Source organism: Mustela lutreola, chromosome 7 (genome assembly GCF_030435805.1).
Source record: "Mustela lutreola isolate mMusLut2 chromosome 7, mMusLut2.pri, whole genome shotgun sequence".
Taxonomy (NCBI): domain Eukaryota; kingdom Metazoa; phylum Chordata; class Mammalia; order Carnivora; family Mustelidae; genus Mustela; species Mustela lutreola.
This window is the reverse complement of record NC_081296.1, coordinates 55684919-55706225: the sequence shown is the minus strand read 5'-3', so window position 1 is coordinate 55706225 and position 21307 is coordinate 55684919. Positions and strand designations below refer to the sequence as shown.

General features: G+C 45.0%; 1 protein-coding gene across 2 annotated transcripts in view; it reads right to left on the bottom strand.

Moving 5' to 3' along the window:
• The window catches only part of GLCE (glucuronic acid epimerase), a 114475-nt gene extending 110638 nt beyond the window's left edge, over positions 1-3837 (bottom strand). For both annotated transcript variants that reach the window (XM_059180938.1, XM_059180939.1), the window contains exon 1: positions 3626-3837. The gene's annotated coding sequence lies outside the window, so the exon portion shown is untranslated. The remainder of the gene's footprint in view (positions 1-3625) is intronic.
• Between the last annotated feature and the right edge of the window lie 17470 nt (positions 3838-21307).

Here is a 21307-nt window from a genome sequence, read left to right as displayed (position 1 = left end):
GATGGATTAAAGGGGGTCAACCACTACAAACCTGATTCTACAATTCCAAGTTAAATAAGGACATTACATCATCACATAGATACTCAACCAGAAATCGGAAATAAAAATAATAATGCTTTAACAAATAAAGCTAAATTATCAAAAGAAAATCATTTACCTTTGATTGTATATTCTGGAATTAAATATTTCCTATGTATCTTAAAAAGGAAGAGGTTTCTAAAATTACATATCATAAATGAAAATTACATGGAACTAGTTGTATCCTGAGAACCAGCTACTCTTCAGACATCTATCCCTTTTTGTAGATGTAACACTGCTGACATGCAACATCAAAATCAATGCGATAGCATCCTTGGAATTGGAGCTTATACTGATTACTAACAGGGACTTCTCTTTAATTTTGTATATATGGAAACCGAGGCCCTAAGAGTCTAAAAAATTACCCTGGTTATATGTTAGTAGGACAGTGAAGACTGGGATCCATGCCTTATGATTTCCTTTCTAGAAATTGCTTTAGTACATCATGTTTCTAATTCTAGAATTTTGAATGACAATCCAAGAGCCATTCTGGTAGTCCCATTTTCAGTATAACAATAATGAAATATAAAAACTAATACTAAATTATAGTAATAACCATAAAATTATTATGTTTCATATGCCTCAGAAGAAAAACAAATCTAGTAGATGTACCCATACATTTGACAAAAAGAAATCTCTTCCTGAAGTCTGTGCACCAATAAGAACACCTCTACCCCCAACACAGAGACACAAGGTATTTCTAAGGAGTTGAAAAACTTCCCTTCTCAAACTTGGAAATAATTAAATTTGAAAAAAGAAAGGTCTTGAATTAATTTATCTTTATACTTAAATATCCAACATCTTTAACATGTTTTAACATTTTACTTAGGTCTCAGTATTCTTATTCTGTTGTGCTCCCCACCCCCTATAATTATCAGATTCTTGAAATACACTTTTTCCTTCACTACACACAGTGAACTAGCAACACTCACAAAATGCCTTATAAATACTGTACATTTCAGAGATTTGCATAGTTACCAAAATGTTTTAAATTTTAGACTTCTCTAATTTGCACTTATGTCCACTCATTGAAATAGGTTCAAATAGTAAAGCCTAAAATTAATAGCTCTCTTCCACGCCTGTATAACCCTCTCTTAAAGAATCCCCCAAATACTTGTAAATTCGATGTGTATGTATCCTTACAGACTTTTTAATGCTTATGTAACAAAAGGTGCTACTGCTCAGAGTCAACATATAATTAACATCCACACTGTACTGATCATAATTCAGTCTTTAATAATTCAGAAGGCAGATCATTACCTTATTTGGTTTCTTGTTATTACAACAGGCATCGATTATATTATTATTCAAGGGTTATTTTTTTAAAAAGTGAGCTGAACCCCAAGTACCTGTTTCTTCATTATCAGTATGTCAATTATTTTATATATTCATTTTATTTTTTTTCTCTCAATATAGGTTATACGTGAGCTGGAATCACTGTACCTCCAGTGCTGTGATACCTCCTAATCAAATATTTCTTGACTGCTCAGTATGTTTACTTAGAAATCATATAAGCTGCTTTAAAAAGTTACTGAAATTTGCTTAATTATTCATCTTCCAAAAATAATGAGGAGAACAAAGGTCTGTTTCAGGTTTTCTGGCTGTAGTTCCAACCGAGTATCTGCTCAATTGATCAATTTTGATAGCTATAAAAGTCAATCTGGCAAAGATGAAAACAAAACAAAAAGCTTAGGCTCCTCAATGGGTTAAATATTGCTATGTGGGATCCCTCCCTTTTTTTAAATGACTGCAATACTCAAGGATTAGGTACATTATTCCTAATCTTTTTGATTCTAAAATAAAAAGAAATCTCAATCTTAAAAAACTATTACTAAGAAAAAGACTAAGGCAGGCAAAATTCTTTGCTTTGGCATAATCAAATTTGTCTGTTTACCCAAAATGACAGAATTACTGTTAATATGGGCTCAACCCCCTGTCACATCAGACTTCATTTACAGGCCTCTGTGATGAAGTTGCTATCTAACCTGAAGAACTGTCAAGCAAATGCAGACTTCCCAAGCCATACATTTATTTATTTTTTTAAACCATATACACATACACATAGGTCATTTTACTTGAATTTCACCAGAGTCTGGGCTAGTTACCAAGAACTCTGCATTAGAGACAAGATTAACTCAACCTTAACAATAAAACTGTTTTGCAGGATTCTCTAAAAGAGCTGTTAGCCATCCTTAGAGGTCTCAAATGAGGCTTCTGCAGAGTTCTAGCTCTGGGACTTCATATTCCAATACATTATTTGGAGACTCAACTTCAAGTTACCCCTCTGCACGAACGTTTTTCAAAGGACAGAGGGAACCCAGAACACACCTCCCATTCCTACTCGACTGCCTACCACTCAGGCACGACTTCAGGACAGATCTAATAATGCAGGATCAGCATAAGCCGACTATCTAGGAAAGAGAAGCCAAAACCACACAGCCTTCCCTTTCTTCAGCGGCTGGCACGCCCAACCTTAGGAGACTCGCCCCCTAGAGAACCTAAGGTGCGGCCACTCTCTCGTTCCCAGAGCAGCGAGACCAGCACGCCCCCACAGGGAGCCCGGGGCAGGGAACAGAAAACTGCAGAACAAACCCACGATTTCTCCAACTAAGAAACAACGCGATCAGTCCTCCCACTGAGCACCAAATCAATCTCACGGAGAAAGAGACCTGTTCCAGGATGCCGACCAGCCACAGACTGTCTACTGGGCTGGCTCCGGATGGATGCCCCTAGACACCCCCCCCTCCTACCCCGAGCCGACCTAGTAGTGCCTGCTGAGCCGCGCCCTCCATTCGAGATCTCCCGGAGACCCGCTAACTCGCCCTGTCACCCCTTTAAAGACCGGAGACCATGTCAAGTTACCGCCCCCCTCTGGGCAAAGCAGAAACCCCAGGGGAGACGCCGGTCTCAGCCGTAACACCCTTCCGCCCCCAGCAGCCCACCAAGGCGGCCCGGCCCCTGCAGGACCCAGACCACATCGCCCTCTCGCCCCGAGACCCGGATAAACAGAGCCCCCTCCCCGGAACCCTAATACGCTGCTTTGTCACCCACGGATGTGAAACGCTCCCGCTCAAAGGACCCCCAAGACCCCAATAATCTGCCCCTTCAGAGACTTAGGAACTGCTAAATTCTCTGCCTCCAAAGAGCCTGCGACAGCGGTATGAGGACCCCTTGTTGTGAAACCCCGCTACGACACCTCGAGGAACCCCAAGACCCTGGCAAATCTCCCTTGACCCCGAAGTGGGACCCTGTGCGCCACCACCCACCCCCCAGGCCAAGCTGGAAGAGCCTCAAGAAGCCCCCCATAAACCGCCCCATCGCCTCAGGAGCCCCGGGACCCGCCACATCACCCTTGGGCGCCCGCACTCGGGTCCCACCCCGCCGCCTCGTGCCCCCCGCACTCTCGAGCCCCGCTAAGCCTCGCGCCCACCCGGCAGCGCCGAACAGCCCGCGGAGCCGCCCCCGTCGGGAGCCAGCCCACCCCGGTTGCTCAGAGTCCCCGCGCCACGACCGCTTCGCAGCCGAGACGCGCTCCGGGCTTCCTTACCTGGGAGCGCCGGAGGGCGAGCGGACCGAGGAGCCCTGAGGAAAAAGAAGGCGGCGGCAGGGAAGGGGCGGCCCAGGCCTGCGACTGCCGCAGCTCCAACCTCTCCGCGAGGAAGCGCTTGTGTGAGGAGAACCCTCCCGCTTCGCGCGCAGCCGGGAGACCAAGCTACAGCCGTGCCCGCCGCTCTTCCCGCGAGATCCCAGCCACGGCGAGGGGCGGCCGCGGCGGCTCGAGTGACAGCCCGCAGAGCCTGTCGGCGGCGGTGCAGGAGGCGGGACTCGGAGCCCATTGCGACCAGTTGCAGAATAGAAAAGGGATTCGTCCCGCCCACCGCTTCTCCCCTCCCCCGCCCCTCCCAATTAACTAGGGGCAAAAGGAGCAGTAACCTTAAATAGAGGCCGTGGCGAATCGCGGCAAGGTATCTGGGTTGGCGAGGCTGGGTATGTGTCTGTCTGGTCCTGCTCAGCCTCCGTAGATACACCTGGTTCAGGGAAGAAACGGGTCTTCACACTGGTGTAGGCTGAGGCGTCGTTACCCTTGGTTACACGCGGCCCGAAGTACACAGAAGATTCGCACCTCCCTGGCTGAAGGCGCACTCTCCTGGGGTTACCCCGGTGTAAACCTTCCCCCTATCTCTCCTCTCTTCCCTCTCCGCCTCAAACAGGGCACCATTGTTGAGATGCCAGTGTTTTCCAAACCCCAAGTCGGGACATCTGGTCTGACAAAGGACCCTTCTGATTCGTGCATTTATTTCTACTTCAAGCCTTCTAGGAGAGTAAAAAGTAAATCTCACTTGAGTCCCAGTATAACAAATTACAAAATTGCATGAAAAGTCGCATCACTGTAGACCCCAGTGTCTGGTACATGCAGGACACTGAACAAAAGTAAAAGAAAGGAATAAAGAATGTGATATTTGAATATTTGATATCTGGACCCACCCTAGAAAATTCGGACTTCCTTAGCCTATTCTCTGCAATGACAGCCAATCTCTTCACCAGTAAGTCCAATCACTCCATTATTAGCCTATCCTGTAGCCTTCATTCGTCTTCCCTCCTTCCTTCTCTTACCCACAGGAAGAATCGAGCTTTCTCCTCATCAAGGTTAACCCCTACACCTGTGCACTGGATCTCAGCCATTCCCAGATTTTGTTGAATCATCTATCCTTTCTTTCCCCATTATCAATTTTCCTTCTAATCTGGCTCTTTTCTCCTACAAATACAGTCTCCTCCAACCTTTGAACAGAACAAAACCAACCCTACTTCTTCCACCCTGTTAAAGCTACTCTATCTTTTCGACGAGTCCCATTTTCTTGAGAGACACTGAAGTATATTTGCTGTCTCCACTTTCTCATCTCTTATTTTTCCCACTACAATGTTGGTTTCACCCACACATTCTTCTCTCAATGGTCACAAAAGACCTCTTTTCTAATGGGCAAATATTCTATTTTTGGGCATCTTTCCCGCCGGAGCTCTCTGCAGCTTTTGACAATGCTGGCTATCTCCTCCTTGGGTCCCTGCCTAACTACATTCTTCTCATTCCCTAGCTACCCCTCTGACTTTGGGGGGGGGGGTGCAGAAGAGGGGGGTGGTCCCCTTTTTTGGTCCGAAAATGATTATGTATTGATGTTTCCTTAATCTTATAGCCATTCCTTGTCCATTATAAGAAAAAATGGCCACACGTAATTGCACACTTTGAATGCCAGTAAGTGGCTCAGACAAGAGCCTTTAGAAGAGGCCAGTGGAATCTGACATGTGACTATGAGGCTGGGTCTTAAAACAGTAGTGTGGCCTATACAAATGCAGGACAGAAGTGGAGGCCTTTTAGAGAACAATAGTGTGCACCGAGCAGAGAGGAAAGAATGTGAGCAGAGACTGGCTATGGGTCGACCAGTTTGGTTGATGGAAGATTCCTGCAGAACAGCAGTGGGAGCTAAGATTAGAGAGGAATCAATATTAAAAGGCCTTCCAAACCAAGCCAAGCTGATTCAACTTGGTTCTGTATTAAACGGTATTAAATGGGGAGCCAGAACCAACCCTGACATTTGTAGGGTCCACAAAAAGGCTACATATAGAAGCCCGCAGTCATATATATAAATATGTAAAGTTTATAAAAGAAGCTAACAAACTGTGAAATTTAATATGTGTGTGTGTGTGTGTGTGTGTGTATCCTTTCACCTTGAAAATATACTTTCAATACAGTTTGGAAGACCAAACTTAGGTTTGAACTTAGAATTCTAGGACTTCTCAGAGTTCCTTGCTAGAACAGGGAGAGCTGGTTTTCTCACAGGGAAGGCTTCCCCACTTCACTTCCCACAGCCAGTTAAGGCCCACACCCCGTAGGCACTCTAGCCCACATGTCCACTTTTCCCTCTACAAAACTGTCATTTCTTGGCCACTCCAGGAGTACATATCAGAAGATCTAGAGGAGAAGCCCACGCAGGCCCTGGAAGTGGGCTCATGGCCTTTCGGACAGGGAATTCTGGCTTCTGGATACCTGGAGCAAGGTCAGAAGAGGTGAAATTGGCTCCAGATGGACACACTCCTTTGGCTTGATGGCCTCCTGCTCAGTATGTGGGAATGCAGCTGGAGAAGGGCCAGAACAGAGCCCCTTAAAGCAGGCCCCTCCCACCTGTGCCTAAAGGTGATACCAGCAGAACCACTGAATGTCTTTAGGAGGCTAATGACATATATAGTAGATCTGTATCTTGAGGTATAAATCTGTGTGCTTTCTATGTTTCCTACCTTTTCTCTTGCACTGGTATCTTAATGGCAGGAATATTCTGGAAAGAAAACTCTTCTTGACTCTGTCCCTATGTGGCATCTTCCCTCTAATGCACAGTTTCATAACTTATAATACCACTGTATGATTCCCTCATCAATCAGTGTATCAGAAAGCAGGGTTTATCTAAATGTGAGGAAAGAGACTATTATCCTGGACTCCAGCTTAGAACACTTACATTCAACTTCTACATTAAAATGCTTTGGAAGTAGAAGCCCTTGAAGAGGCCCTATGTGAAGGGTTCACAGGCAGATGAGTACTGAAAAGGCACTAAAGTCACTGGAGACAGGGGTACCCCTCTTGCCATCTGTCTCTGTGGCATGACGCTTCACTCTGTGGCCTGACAGTCCCACTCTGTCTCCCAACCTCTCCATCTGGTCCTAAGTGCTTCCTTCCTTACGTACACTCAAGAACTGCCAAGGAGCCGGAACTGCCATGGTCTCTGTTTTTGGGATCTAAGCAGAGAATTCTGCCCATGAATGCTCACATCTCTTGGTGGTCCTGCGGGTGATTTCAGCAGAGTGTTGGCACTTGCTTGATCCTAGGACTGGAGTCTGCTCACAGCTTCACTCTTACCATCTGTGGCTGGTCTTTGCCAACCAGCAGCAGAGCAGAACCAGAGAGCTTCTCACCCAGCTCTTGCCATCTGCCACCTCTATCTGACCTACCCGTCTAGGTGAGTGCAACTAAACACTCCTTTCCCCAGCCCAAATCCATCCTTATTGGTGCCCCACTCTCTGAGCGTGCCCTGGGAAAAGCTACCTCTTCCCCTTCTTGAGCTACCTCTTCTTGACCACTGCATATTCATGAGGGGCATAGAAATCTGGCTCTCTCAGACCCAACCTTCATTCCACCCCTGTGCAGTTTTTGGGGAAGCACCTACCTCATTAGGTTGGAAGGCTGCAATTATGTATAAATTACCCCAAGAATGAAGGGGCAGTACTCATCTGTCTATTTGCGGACCATGTACTAAATCTCTGAGTTTGGTTTATTTTTTGCAGATACCCAGTCACAAAGGCAAAAAATCAAGAAAGTTGTAGTGGAAAATCAAAAAAGTATGTCTACAAATTCCCCTTCATTCCCCTCCGCCTGAGTGTGGGCTAGACCTACTGATTCACATCTAACAGAGACAATTGCAGAAGTGACCATGGATGACTCCTGAGACTAGGTTGTGAGAGCCATTGCATTTCTTCTGTGGTCTTTCTCTTTAATCACTCACTCTGGAGGAAGCCAGCTGCTATGCCATAAGGACATTCAACCAGAGGCCCACATGGCAAGAAACCTAGGCCTCTAGCCAATAGCTACATGAGTGAGCCATTTTGGAAACCCTAGTCCCAGTTCAGCCTTCAGATGCCTAAAACCCCAGCCAACAACTTGACATAACCTCATGAGAGACCTCAGCCAGAACCATCTGGCTAAGCCTCTTTCATATTCCATACAGAAACGGTGGGAGATAAGGCACCTCTCTTGTTTTAAGCCAGTTCACTTTTCACATCATTTATTATGGAGCAATAGATAGCTAATACAAGTGTTGTTAGAGTAGTTTGGTCTTCTCCTACTCCCAGACAAAAATCTAAAAACTCACATCCTGCCAACCATTGGGCACTAACGTCCCCCAAGGGCAAGGAACGCTGAGTTTGTAGCCATACTTGCTACATCTACAGTTCAAGAGGTGCTGCTCCAAAAGAAAGTGGAAGAAACCATTTCTTAGTGGGAACAAAGATTCCAGTGCCTTCAGACTATTTAGAGCATTTAGGTCTTGAACAGTTGAGAAACTTTGCACTCGAAAAAGCCTTCAGTGCTTCATACATACTACAGTCATCCGATTTTATGGGAAAGTATATGTTTCCATGAAAACAGAGAGGAAAAAAAACCCCTCAAACATCCTCTTACTCATTCATATTAACTACATATGAAAAGTTGAACATTCCATCGATAGGGGCCCTGTCAAAATTAAATTGACATCCTGACACCACTAAGTGCCCATGTGAGAGCAGAGTGTGTTTGACAGCAAGAAGATTGAAATTCCTTCTGAATAAAAACCTGTGTTTCTGAAATCTTAACATTGTGAATTGAGATACAGTGGGAGAGCAATTTCCCTTTTAAATAAAAAATGCGGAAAAGCCCTTGAAAAAGGAGACCAGTTAGCCAAATTACCTACACTGCCTATCTAAATTCATTTTACATATGTAAGAACTATATAGATGGGCCATACAGACGAAGAAGCAAGTAATTTACAAGTTGACTAAGAGAGAACTTACAGCCAAGAAGATCTATTTGAGGTTCATTTGCATCTCCATGATTCAAATGACTAGAACACAGATGTGGTGAGCTTCCATTTCCTTTAGCAGGAGGGCAAAAATGAAGTCTTTACATAAGATCCTAGAAAGACTGAATTCTAGACCCTTCTCTCAACCCCTCATCATCAAATTTTAAAACTCAGCCAATACTTATTGAACAGCTACTAAGTGCAAGGCAATGTAAAGATGCAAAGTATAAGCCACAGTTCCCGGCATTAAAAAGAAAAAGTCAAATGGACTAGAAGAGAATCAGAAATATACAGCGTCTTGTACGTAGTGAGTTCCCAATCGCTGGCAGATAAGTTGATTAAAAAGTATCCTAGGCAGGGGCACCTGGGTGGCTCAGTGGATTAAGCCTCTGTCTTTGGCTCAGGTCATGACCTCAGGGTCCTGCGATCCAGCCCCACATTGAGCCCCACACCAGCGGGCTCCCTGCTCAGCAGGGAGCCTGCTTCCCCCCTCTCTCTCTGCCTGCCTTTCTGCCTATTTGTGATCTCTGCCTGTCAAATAAATAAATAAAATCTTAAAAAAAAAAAAAAAAAAGTATCCTAGGCAGCCACTCTTGGTCACCCAGTCAAGGGCAAGGACCTCACCCCTTCCTTCTAACAAAACCCTGCTTTTGTTCAGCGATGTGCTCAGTCCCAGTAACAAATCTCTCATCCAAACTAATCCAATCTCAGCTATTCTGTTCCTCTCTGCCAGATACTCATTTTCCCTGCCTCCTTGCCAAGTGATCCAAATATCTTGGATGGCCTCTAAGGAAGCTTTCCTTTCCCTGGAAAAGTCCTCTCTCCACCTGCTCCCCTTGCCCTTCTGCTTGGAATTCTGGCATTACTTTGTGGTGTCTGTGATTGTGGCAGCCATCTAGTGACCTAGGGAAACAAATACAGGAGTAGGGGAGACAAAAAGAGCAACAGAATTTGGAACCAGGATAGACCACTCGTATTTGGAAGGATAGAATGGATTTAGGCTGTCTTTTGCCTCCCAGCACTGATTCCTCCTTCTTGTGGTGATGGTATCTCAATTTTCCTTTGGGGAGCCACCTGATTGTCACTCTCTGTGCATGAAGGTCTGTGAGGCTGACCCCACCCATGGGTCCCAGGAATGGACCCATGACCCAGATTTGTTTAATCATAAACATAGCAGTAGATTTAGGATGGACTTGTGACCCTCCCTTCTCTGGGACTTCAGTGAGAACTTTTAAGAAAGGTAAGTTTGTCTTCCCTGAGGTTGTCAAGTTGGTAGGATGTAAGCCCTGAGTTTCTGGGGCTACCACATGGACCTTAATGTCACCTGTTCTAACAGAGTGAAATCGGTAGATTAGAACAATCCGCAGAGAGGCGCCTGAGGGCTCAGTCACCTAAGCATCCAATTCTTGGTCTCAGTTTAGGTCTTGATCTCAGGGTTGTGAGTTCAAGCCCCATACTGGGCTCTACACTGAGCATGGAGCCTGCTTGGGAAAAAAAAAAAAAAAAAGAGAGAGGGAAAAAAAAAAGAAGAATCATCAGCAGAATCGGAAGAGACAAAGATTACTAACAATGTTTTACCTAAAGTCTATCATGGACTTGTGGATGACATGAACTAATAATGTTTTTTTTACTTAAGCCAGTTTGGGGTCTGCCTCACTATTTGCAACTGAAAGAGTCCTAATACAGGTGACTAGGACCACAATACAGAGCAAGTGGGATATGAGCTGTACTCTCAGGATGGTTAGAAGTTTGATAACAGAATAAGAGGGAGAGCTTCTGGACAGAGCACATACTATCAATGAAAGCTTAGAGTCAGTGTGTGAAAATGTTTGGTGGAACAAACAATTCCCTTTACAAAGTAAGCAAACACAGAAATATAGGTCAGAGTCAGATTACAGACAGGCTTCAAGGCCAGGCTGAGGCTGAGCTTTCTTCTGTAGCCAACTCCACATCAGAAGTTTTTAGCAGCAGAGTGATCTGGTCAAACCGGTGTTTGAGGAAGATTAATCCAGAACGATCTCACAGGTTGGACCCCAGTGGACAAAGCCCAGGTATGAGACAGTGAGAGCAGAATCCAAGTACAGAGTCTGCCTGAGATGAGATGACCTCAATAGTAAGTGACCACCCAGCAGAGCAGAACTAATCAGTTTTTTAGGTTTTTTTAAATTAGTAAATAGTAAGGGAACTCTGGATGAGGGTTTACTTAGAGACAGAGTATGTTTGGTCACGCATACATTCCACAGATATTTACTATGAGCCCAGCACTCTGCCTGACACTTGGTGCAGAATAATAGATAAGTGAAATGTGAAGACCAGTCAGTGAGGTAGGCTTCCATGAAACAACTAAAGATGATCGTGATAGGTGCTAGACAATTACTGGGTGTTGTGAAATCATGGATCAGGGAAACTAATCCCAGTCTCATTAGGTTCCTAGAAGTCACAGAAGGTTTCCTGGAAGAAGCAACATTTAAAATGACACCTGCCGCAGGAGGAGGAGTTAGCATGGCGGAAGGGGTTGACAAGTAGAACACTTATTTCTACCAAACATCTGAACAAATTCCAATGTGGCTTTCCTGCAAGGTGTAAATAAAAAGTTAAGTAGGAGGCTACACCATGCAGGGTCTTAGGTGCTGTGGAAAGAATCTGAAGCTTTATCCGAAAAGCAATGTTAGCATGTTTTTCTAAGATCAGTCAATTCTGGTCTCTGATTTGATCACAAAAAGGAGTCAAGGAAAGGGCCAACCTCATGCATATTCCAAGTGGGTGGTCACCAGATGGTGGGACTCTAAGGTTTTGTGAAGGTCCTCTATTTTGCAAATATCTCCCCTGCTTGCAAATTGATGTTGAAAATTTCATGAACAGGGAACCATTTGCTACAACAATGAAAGATCAAATGTCAAAGGCTAATTCCTCCAGGAGGAGAAACACAGCCACTAAGGTACACACAGCTGATAGATGAACTTCCCCCAGAGTAGGTTTTGAGGTCAAAGAGAGGTAGAGGACAGGAGAAAGGAAAGTGGGAAGCAGAAAAGTCCCAGAGAGGGAAGAGAGATACACAAAGAAACACTGGAGAGACCAGAGGGACTGCCTAGTACACAGTACGTGCTTAACACATGTTTGTAGGAAGAAATGAAAGGAAGGAAGAAAGAAGTATCATAATTCTATCAAGGCAAGCAGGCAAGCAGATTGGCCACACATTTCATGCACTGGGAAGACCAGGGACAAGGAAAGGAGACAAGAGAGCACAAATCCATTCTCCGGAAGTCCAGAGCAAGCATGAAGCATGACTCGTGATCCAGCTGGTTTCTGGGGTCACAAGCTTAGACTATGGCTTTCCCTTCCAATGAGGAGGACATCCAGCTTTCCCCAGGAAGCCCGGGAGACTGGGGAATGGGCAGGGATAGAGCCTTGTGAAAGAAGCAAGCAGATAACCTTGCCAGACACCACATTTACACACCTGCCAGGTGGAGGCCCAGCATCTGCACTGTGATGACCCGACGTCTCTGAGGGCTCCCTTGCAAAAGCCATGGCCCTTCTTCTGACATTTCTTTAGTAGCATCTGTTTGTTCGTAACCCCTAGAGGTTTTGTTTAGGTATTTGACATTGAATCATTATTACTGACCAAGAATTATCCACATCTATAGACTTTTTCACATATGTTGGGGCAGAAAAGTCAGAGAAAAACTGTTTCTCGGTAATTAAGGATGGTTTCTTTTCTCCTTTCCATGCAATATAAAAGATGAGCCTCTCATTTTCCTTGTTCGCATTTCAACTAAATATGTATTTTTCTGATATTCTTATAAGCCTCGGCTGTCAGAATAATAATCCTTCTGGAATAGCCTAGTAAATGCACTGTGTTAATGGAAACTTGACCTTTCACTGATTTCAAGTTAACCAACAGGGAAACAGTAAGTTACCTTAATTAAAGCATTATCTTCATTAAAGATTATTAGATGGGTAAGAAAAGGTTCCCTGCAAACCAGCTTGTGCTCTGTGGTTATAACAACCCAGCATCTTGAAGGTAGCTTGAATGAAAGATTGTGTCGGGAAGCTGGGAGATAGGATATTGAATTAGCTCTGTAGCTATGAGCCACCAAATGAGGGGGTACCAGCCACCCACATGGAGTCAGCAGGTAGCTCCTTCAGCATCCAAGCTCCCACTCTGGGGAAGTGAAACCTATAGGATCATTGACAGCACAGTCAAAGATATACTCACATGAAGGAAGTAGAGTCACAAGATTTATTAGATCCAGATCCCAGAATGAGGGTTGGGGGTGGGCAATGAGCTGGGGGAAGGACAGACCTGGTTCCAGGTCAAGAGTGAGCAGGAAATAAGAGAGCAAGGTAGCAAGCACCTATAACGTATAAGGTAGTTGGGGCAAAGGTCACTAACTTTCACAGGCTCAGCTCTTAAGTGGTTATTTTATTTTATTACTTAAAAAAATTTTTTTTTTTTTTTTTAAAGATTTTATTTATTTATTTGACAGAGAGAAATCACAAGTAGTCGGAGAGGCAGGCAGAGATAGAGAGAGAAGCAGGCTCCCTGCTGAGCAGAGAGCCCGATGCGGGACTCGATCCCAGGACCCTGAGATCATGACCTGAGCCGAAGGCAGAGGCTTAACCCTCTGAGCCACCCAGGCGCCCCTTAAAAAAATTTTTTAAAGATATTATTTATTGGGGCGCCTGGGTGGCTCAGTCATTAAGTGTCTGCCTTCAGTTCAGGTCATGATCCCAGGGTCCTGGGATCGAGCCCCACATCGGGGTCCCTGCTCAGAAGGAAGCCTGCTTCTCCCTCTCCCACTCCTCTGCTGTGTTCTCTCTCTTGTAAAAAAAAAAAAAAAAAAAAAAAAAAAAGCTATTATTTATTAATTTTGAGAGAGAGAAAGAGAGCAGCAGGGAGGGCAGAGACAGAGAGAGAATCCTTAAGCAGACTGCTGGCTGAGCTTGGGGCCTGACATGGGGCTTGATCTCATAATCTTGAAATGATGACCTGAGCCACAATCAGGAGTCGGATGCTTAATTGACTGAGCCACCCAGGGGGCCCTTAAGTAGTTATTTTAAAAGGTGCCTCAGGAAAAGCAAAGCAGGAGGGTAGGAATCTGCCAAGAAAACTTGGGGGAGAAATCCAAAGCTCAGGTTATCTAAATATCCAGACTCTTGGTGTGAGCAGAATTGTCATACTGCAAAATGCCTAGGCAGCAACTCAAAATAGCTGTTTTTCTATCACAAAGGCCCAGAATTGAATTTGGTGATTGGATATCTCTGCAAAAATGAACCACGTTAACAATGATTCCTTCTCCCCAGTGTGTTCTAAAGATTGTTTCCATGGCAATCTACATTGTTTTGTCTAAATTATCCTTCATGCCATCCCACCCCTATCTAGATATTTGCGAAGCACCTATCACTTGAGTATCTCTTCTCTGAACAAGTCCCCAGGAGGGAAAAGAGACTATTTCTTGAAAGAAATGAAAGGCTGACACTTGTCAGAAAGAGCCCGATTTGTGAGATGATATAGGGCCCGAGGTTCTCGGTAGAGGGACTCACCTGCTGGGATCCACCTTCTGCTCATGGAGTAGGTAAGGCAGAAACCCTGATCCACATCTTCTATCACCTCTGAGACGTCTTCTTAGAAGTCTAGTCCTTTCTAGGCTTTGGACAGAATGATAAGCTGAAGCAGGCAAGGTGGGCTGGATTGGGAGAAGACCGCCAGATGTCCCCACTGTGTAAGCTGATACAATGCCACTTGTACACCAAAGGAATCCATTTTCTCCTGGCACCCAGGAGGACTTCCTAGGATTTAGCTCTGGCCAGTATAAGGGCAGAAGCAATGAACACCATCTTTTGTCCAGGTCCTAAAACATCCCGACATATCCTTTGTTATCTCTACCTCCTTCTATTTACTGGCTGGCTAGATCGAGAGGAACCAGTTAAGGATTTCAAGGGCTGAGAAGATGGAGGGGCACTGGATGGGAGTGGTGGCCCTGAGTCACCATGTGGTAGACTGTCAACACTTGAATTGATGTGAGTGAGAAATAAATCTGTTATGTGTTAAGCAACCAAGATTTGGGGTTGTTTGTCACAGCAGTTGGGCCACCCTAGCATTGACTGATGATAGGGCAGGTTTCTGGGCAGATCCAGCAGCAGATGGCCGCATAAGGTCTATGCAGGGAATAAAGTGAAGTGACCAGAAATAAGAGAGACAGAAAAAGGGTCTGATTCCAGATTAAGGTCTTCAAGGTGATATTAGCAGCCATAGCTTAATATTTGGTGAGCATAACAAGAGAACGTCTTGGGATCCTAAGACTAGGGTTCCCCCTTGAACTTCAGCCTCTGGGGCACAGTCAGCATAGGGAGGGCAGGATGGGGCCATAATTCCAAAGGAATGGAGTGAAACATTTCAAAAGGAATTGGGGAGGGGAGGGGTTCGAGCACGGATAAGACATAGACCAGATTGGGACCGCAGCACAAGGCAGAGGCTTGGATGAAGAGAACAAGGCAAGAAGATCTGCCCTTGTCCAGAAACAGTAGCCCCAGCAGTGGCAGTCTTCTGGGGTAATACTATTTGGGGGGGATTGAGGTAGACCTGTACTTAGTGAAGACACATAGTGGCCTTGGCAATAAGTTAGAGGACAGCAGAGCATGGAGAAAAAGCAATCAGCACTGTGGGAGATCAGGAAACCCGAGTTCAGGAAGTGAGAAAAGAGTGAGACCATTTGTGGGGTCAGGCAGAGAGAGATGATAGGAAGGAGGGTTTGAAGAGTAACCTGAGGAAGAACAGCAAGAATGGAGCTTAATGAGAAGTCAACTGCCTGCTAATACCAGGCCAGGTAGACTTCAAGGATGACAACAAGTGGGAGATAAGAAAGGGTGCCAATGAGCCAGGCAGGTCAGGCAGAATATGACCCCAATCAACAATCAACAAGGGAAGAGAAAGCCATCACCCAAGGAAACATGCTCATTCCTCCCTGGCAACACTGTGGTGTCAGCACGTTGGTAAAACCTGGCTTTCCCTGAACATCACTGTAACCTACATGCTCTCACGTAGAGAATCAGCACTCATCTCATTCAGCTGGTAAGAGGTGGAATTACCACTCTAGCTGCAGGCACTGGACAATCTCCTGTTACTTAGACACCATAAAAGAGTTTTTATAGGCAATGAGCTATGAGATTGTTAACATTTACATTCTGCCCCATGCCTGGGAGTTTGGCTTGTCATATGTGAAAGGTAAGAGCTCTACAGGTTGATCATTACAGGGCATACTGTATTTTATTGGGAGAAATGATTGGCAGCTCTTGGGATAATTAAGCTCTCATCCAGATACCAAGGGAGCTCAAAGGGACCAGGGACTGTACGGGCACATTGAATTGCGCAAATGGTTATTTCAGCCCAGGATTCTGACTCTGGTGAAGAATGGTAGATGTTTCTTCATAAGACTCTCACTGTGGGCCAGGATGTCATTGGCCATAGGAAGGATCTCCACAACAGCCTAGAGAGACATAATAACCTTCTGTTTTATATGCTGAAATAAAATTTTCTAAAACACACACACACACCCAAAACAAACAAACAAACCCAAAAAAAACTCTCCAAGAAAGAGCACACTACACTGGCTTCCAGGCTACAGATAATCTCATTTATACTATAGTGTATATGACTGACAGCAGGTACTTCCCAGAGCAGATTTTAATCATGGAGAAGCAGAGAGCAGGGTGAGGAAGGAGAAGCTCACAGGAAGGTGGATAGCAAGGGATGCCAATGATTCTCCTTTACACTGTGACTTCAACTCACTTCACCAGCCTCCTTCCCTGCTTGTCTGGCCATCTTTCACACCTATTCCCCAACACTGACCAGATGCCTACTTTTTTTCAAGACACATCATGTCTTGTTATGTCGCTGTGCTCCTATATGTATCTCCCATGCTCAGAACTGTTGCCACCCCACAATCTCTGCCTGGACAGCTCTTGCCTTTCCCACCAAAGCCAGGTTCCATGTTTTCTCCCCCATGAAGCCTTCCAGTCTCCCAGGCAGTGCCTGTTGCTGCTTCCTCTATGTTCCATTAGCCCTTTGTTCAGACTCTGTTTCAGCACTGGTTGTTTTAGAGAGCTTCTGCTTTGGGCTATGAAGCCCTCAATGGCAGGAACCATCACGGACTTCTCTCTGGCTTCTGTGTTGAACATGGGACCAGGCATTGTCACTTCCCAGTAGATGGCTGGTTGGATCAATACAAAATGTTGATTTCACAATTTCCCCCAACGACTAGTTCTTTTCTCAGGCTCCATCCCCTCTCCTTGGCTTTCTCTTGGTCTCTCAGATCTCATTTTTCTTTCATTGGTAAATTGGAAGCAAATACACTTAGGTGCTGTGAGAATGGATAAAAGAGAAAAGTAAACTCCCAAGTAGGAACAGCAAAAGCATCAAAGGCACCTTAAAGTAGTATTCATATGGCCTTGACTTTGGAAAGGATTTAAAATCAAATGTTGATTCATTAAAACACAACAAAACAATCCTTTACTAAGTACTGATTATGTTTCAGATGCTGGCCAGGAGCCTAGCCTTTTACCTTAACATTAATGGGATTTATATACATTTTCCATTCCAGTTTTCTGAGAACAGATGAGACCAAATGTTTCATCCACCAGAAGACACTGTTCTCCTAGGCTGGTCACATACTACTAAGATGAGGATTCATGTTTGAATAAGTCTATTCATTAAATGAATGACCAGCTAATTCAGAAAGATAAAACCCTGAGCCAAAGCAGCATGGTAAAGTGGAAGGACCACAGATCTGAAGGAATTGGTTCAGTAAGATCTGCCCTTAGGGGATACATACCAGTTCTTGGTCTCTTCACCTTTCAAATGAAGAAGGCCTGGCAGACTGTATTTTCCAAAGATGGCCACAATATTATCGCCCCTTAAAAAAAAGAGAAAAAAAAGATTGTATTTATCTAAGAAAGAGAGAGCATGCATGATCGAGAAAGAGCAGGGGCAGGGGAAGAGGGAGAGCAGGAAGCTCAAGCAGACTCCCCGCTAAGCGTGGAGACTGTCTCGGGGCTCAATCTCACGACCCTGGGATCACGACCTGAGCTGAAATCAAGAGTCAGATGCTTAACCAACTGAGCCATGCAGGCGCCCCATTACTGCTCTTTCTATCCCATCGTGTCCTCTTCCTTGATTGTGGTTGAAACCTGGGGACTGCCTCACCCAGTAGAGCACAGTATAAGCAACACTTTGTGACTTCTGAGTCAAGATTATCTTAGACACCATGCGATTCTGCCTTGTTCTGGGGACACCGGCTCTTTGAACTCAGCTGCCATTGTGTGAGGAAGCTGAAACTAGCCCATGTGACCAAAACCACAGAGAAATGCCACATGTAGGTGCTCGGTCAGTAGACAGACGTGAGCTGAGTCTAACCCTTGGCCATTGAGCTATCCCCAGCCTATAGGTCTTTCTAGCTGAGGTCCCAGACATCACAGAGCAGAGAAAAGCATTTCTCATTATGCCTGTCTGAAATCCTCACCCAAAGAGTTCGTGAACGTAATATAGTGGTTGTCTTATGTTACCAAGTTTTGGGATGGTTTGTCCTATAACAACAGTCACCGGAATAGAAGGTTAATATCTGTCCTGACTACCTCACAAAGTTGTGAAGATCAAATCAGATTAGTATGTAAGACCATTCCTTGCACATTTTTAAGTAGCCTGTGGATATAATTCAGTAAGCTTACACGAAGTGGTCATGCCTGGCACAGGCTACCCCAGCCCATCCCCACTCCTGCAGGTTCTGCAACCCCACCAGGGCACAGTAAGACCTTGAGGAACCCAGTTTGAAAACCACTATTCTTATCCAACCCATTCCTCTTACAGATGAAAAAACACACAGGCCCAGAGTGACTTGTCCGAAATCACACAGCTAGCTCCGTGCTTGCTCCAATTTGTCATGCCGCCTCCAAAAAGAGAACTCTTTAAGGTAGGAACATCCTTGCCTGAGAGCCAGAAAGTGGCAAGCAGAGACAAGCAAGATCATTGTGCGATATTTCTTTTCAAGTCTCAAGCAGACTCTTGGAGCTGTTGCCCAAGCATGCCAGAGACAAGCCTATTTCATTTCCCTCGTTCCCTCCCCTGCTTCTCTCCCACTCAGTCCTAAGAGCGTAGATCATTTCATTGGGTGAAACAGAAGGACCGAGCTGCACGCTCCACATCGAGTTCTGCAGGCTGTCAGCTCAGTGATGAATGGAGAGCTGAGCTAATGCAGAGGTCCGCCTGGTTGGGGTGAAGCTGTTTGATCACCCATCGTTGGCATTCACGGAGAGCTCCTAATTGTTACTAGGTGATGTGGTGCCGCACTGTAGTCGAGTGGCGGGGGGCTGGGGGGGGTGGGAGGGGCGCCTCTCAGTTATTAACCTTTACGTTGCCCCTCAAGCAGGGAGGGCAAAGGCAGGCTGGGATTCTGATCAAGTTACATTTAATGCACTGCCTCTCTTGCTCAGCTAATACCTCAACTATTTCAATGGAAGGGAAAAAAATTAATAAACCCCCAAACCAAACCAAGCAGGAAGGATAAAGGTGAAAACTATTGACCTGAATACAGTAATGTCTTTCCATCTGATGTGATCCGTTCCTCTACCTGGAAAGGCCCTATGGGTATTGATGAAGGACCCTTGAAATTCTAAAAGCCACAGATTCATAAATCACTGAGTTTGAAAGAGGCTTTGGTGCTTGTCGCCTGAAATAAGGGTGTCGTTCATTTAGGATTTATGGCTCTGGGGAAGACGATTTATCTAAATGGCTACAGAGAACATTAACGGGAGACTTTAGTCTTTTGGATCCACAGAGCTGGGAGCTCTCCGTGGGGACCTGGGAGTATCAGGTTTAAATGAACCTTCAGAAAAAAAATCTATGGGTGCGGTAATCACTAAACAATCATTTGGTTGGAACATTAGTGTCTGCATACATGAGGATGAGATAATGAATTATCTCTAAAGGCAAAGCAAGATGTTTATTATAGGGTTTCATGGCAGAGTGTGGGGATTTGAAGTTTTAAAAAGATTAAAAATGAGCATTTTTATTACTATGAAAGTGCATGTGCACTGAATAAAACCTGGTAAATATAGAAAAGTCTAAAGAAAAAATTATATCCCGCCATCCCCACACTGCAGTGCTAATCACGGTAGATATGCTGGGTGTCTTTCCTTTCAGTGTTTTCTCTTGTGTGAGTATGTGTACACAACACACATGCACACATGTATGTATACATACTTGATTTTATGTCATCTGAATAGATATAATTTTAAAATTAAGAACTTCTGTACTATTGACTGGCATTCTGCTTCTTTACTTGACATTACGTGCTCTCATTCTTTGAAAGTTTGTTTTGTAGAAGCATTCAACGAGTCCCCCTGTTCTTGGACATCTGGTTGTTTCTGGCTTTCACGGCGTTTCTGAAATTTTCTCTAGAAGTGAGATTCCAGAATGAAAAGATATATAGTTTTTCCCAAGGCCCTGGACAAAAGCTGCCTCTCTCGTGTTCTGTCACTTCACGTTCTCGTTTCTTCTGCAGTGGGCCATGTGTGAGCTCTGGGCCCTTGGCCTGGTTTTTTTAATCCCTCCTCCAAGGATGGCTCACTGCAGGCATCATCCACCCCCATTCGTCCCCAGCTCCCTAATTCCTAATTTGGTTGTTTGTCTTTGTGTTTACTCACTCCCACACCTTTCCTGCAAATCTGTTTACTCAGTGTTCCCTGTGCATACACTGGTAATTGCCTTTGCCACCCGCACTCCCATTCCCCTTGTCTCCCCCTCCACACACCCCACCCACCCTCAGGATCTAGCTGAACTCTCTCCTCCCCCACCCAGCCCTCCTGGACCACTCTGTCCCCAGGCTTCTCTCCTGAACTGCCCCATAATTTATTGTCTTCACACCACTCCTGCGACTATTAATCACCACTTACCAGCTCTATGACCTTCAGTAATCCCAGAAGCTTGTCGTGAGAATTTAATGAGATCAAGCCTATAAAATAAATACCTATCACAGAGTGGGGCACACATCGCAGCTGAGCAATAAATGGAAGCTGTTATTATTATTATGGCCAGTTTGCTTGGTGACATTTCTTCTGTTTCATGTTGCATACACCCTTCTCCAGTGCTATTTAACTGTGTGTGACCTGGATTCCAAAGCCATTCCCAAGCACCTAGAATAGGGTCCTTTCAGAAGAATCTTTCAGGGAACTTTGCTGCTTGTGACCAGGTCATCAGGTCATCCAAGTCTCTCTCCCTTGCTTTCCCCAACTAGTTCAGCTTCTTAGATGGCCTTGGAACACCAAATTTTGAACGTTTTTGCCTCTCGAATGACCCACCTAGGCTGCTGATCACAGAGCAAAATTCAGCAGGAGGCAGAGGCTCAGTCAAGGCCACATTTATATTTACAGTTTGGTTGAGGGGTAGGAAAGGACCATGCAGGTGCATCAGAGTTTCTGAGTTGGAAAATGGCATAGAGGTCCATTGTTCCTTGTACCCATTTCCTGGATATGAGATTCCCTAGCACTGTGTCTGGGTTGGTGGCCTGGAGACCTGGGCTCTGGCTCTTCTCTGTCTGATGTTTTGTGCCCTGGACAAGTTGCTACCTTCTTTCGTTGGTTTT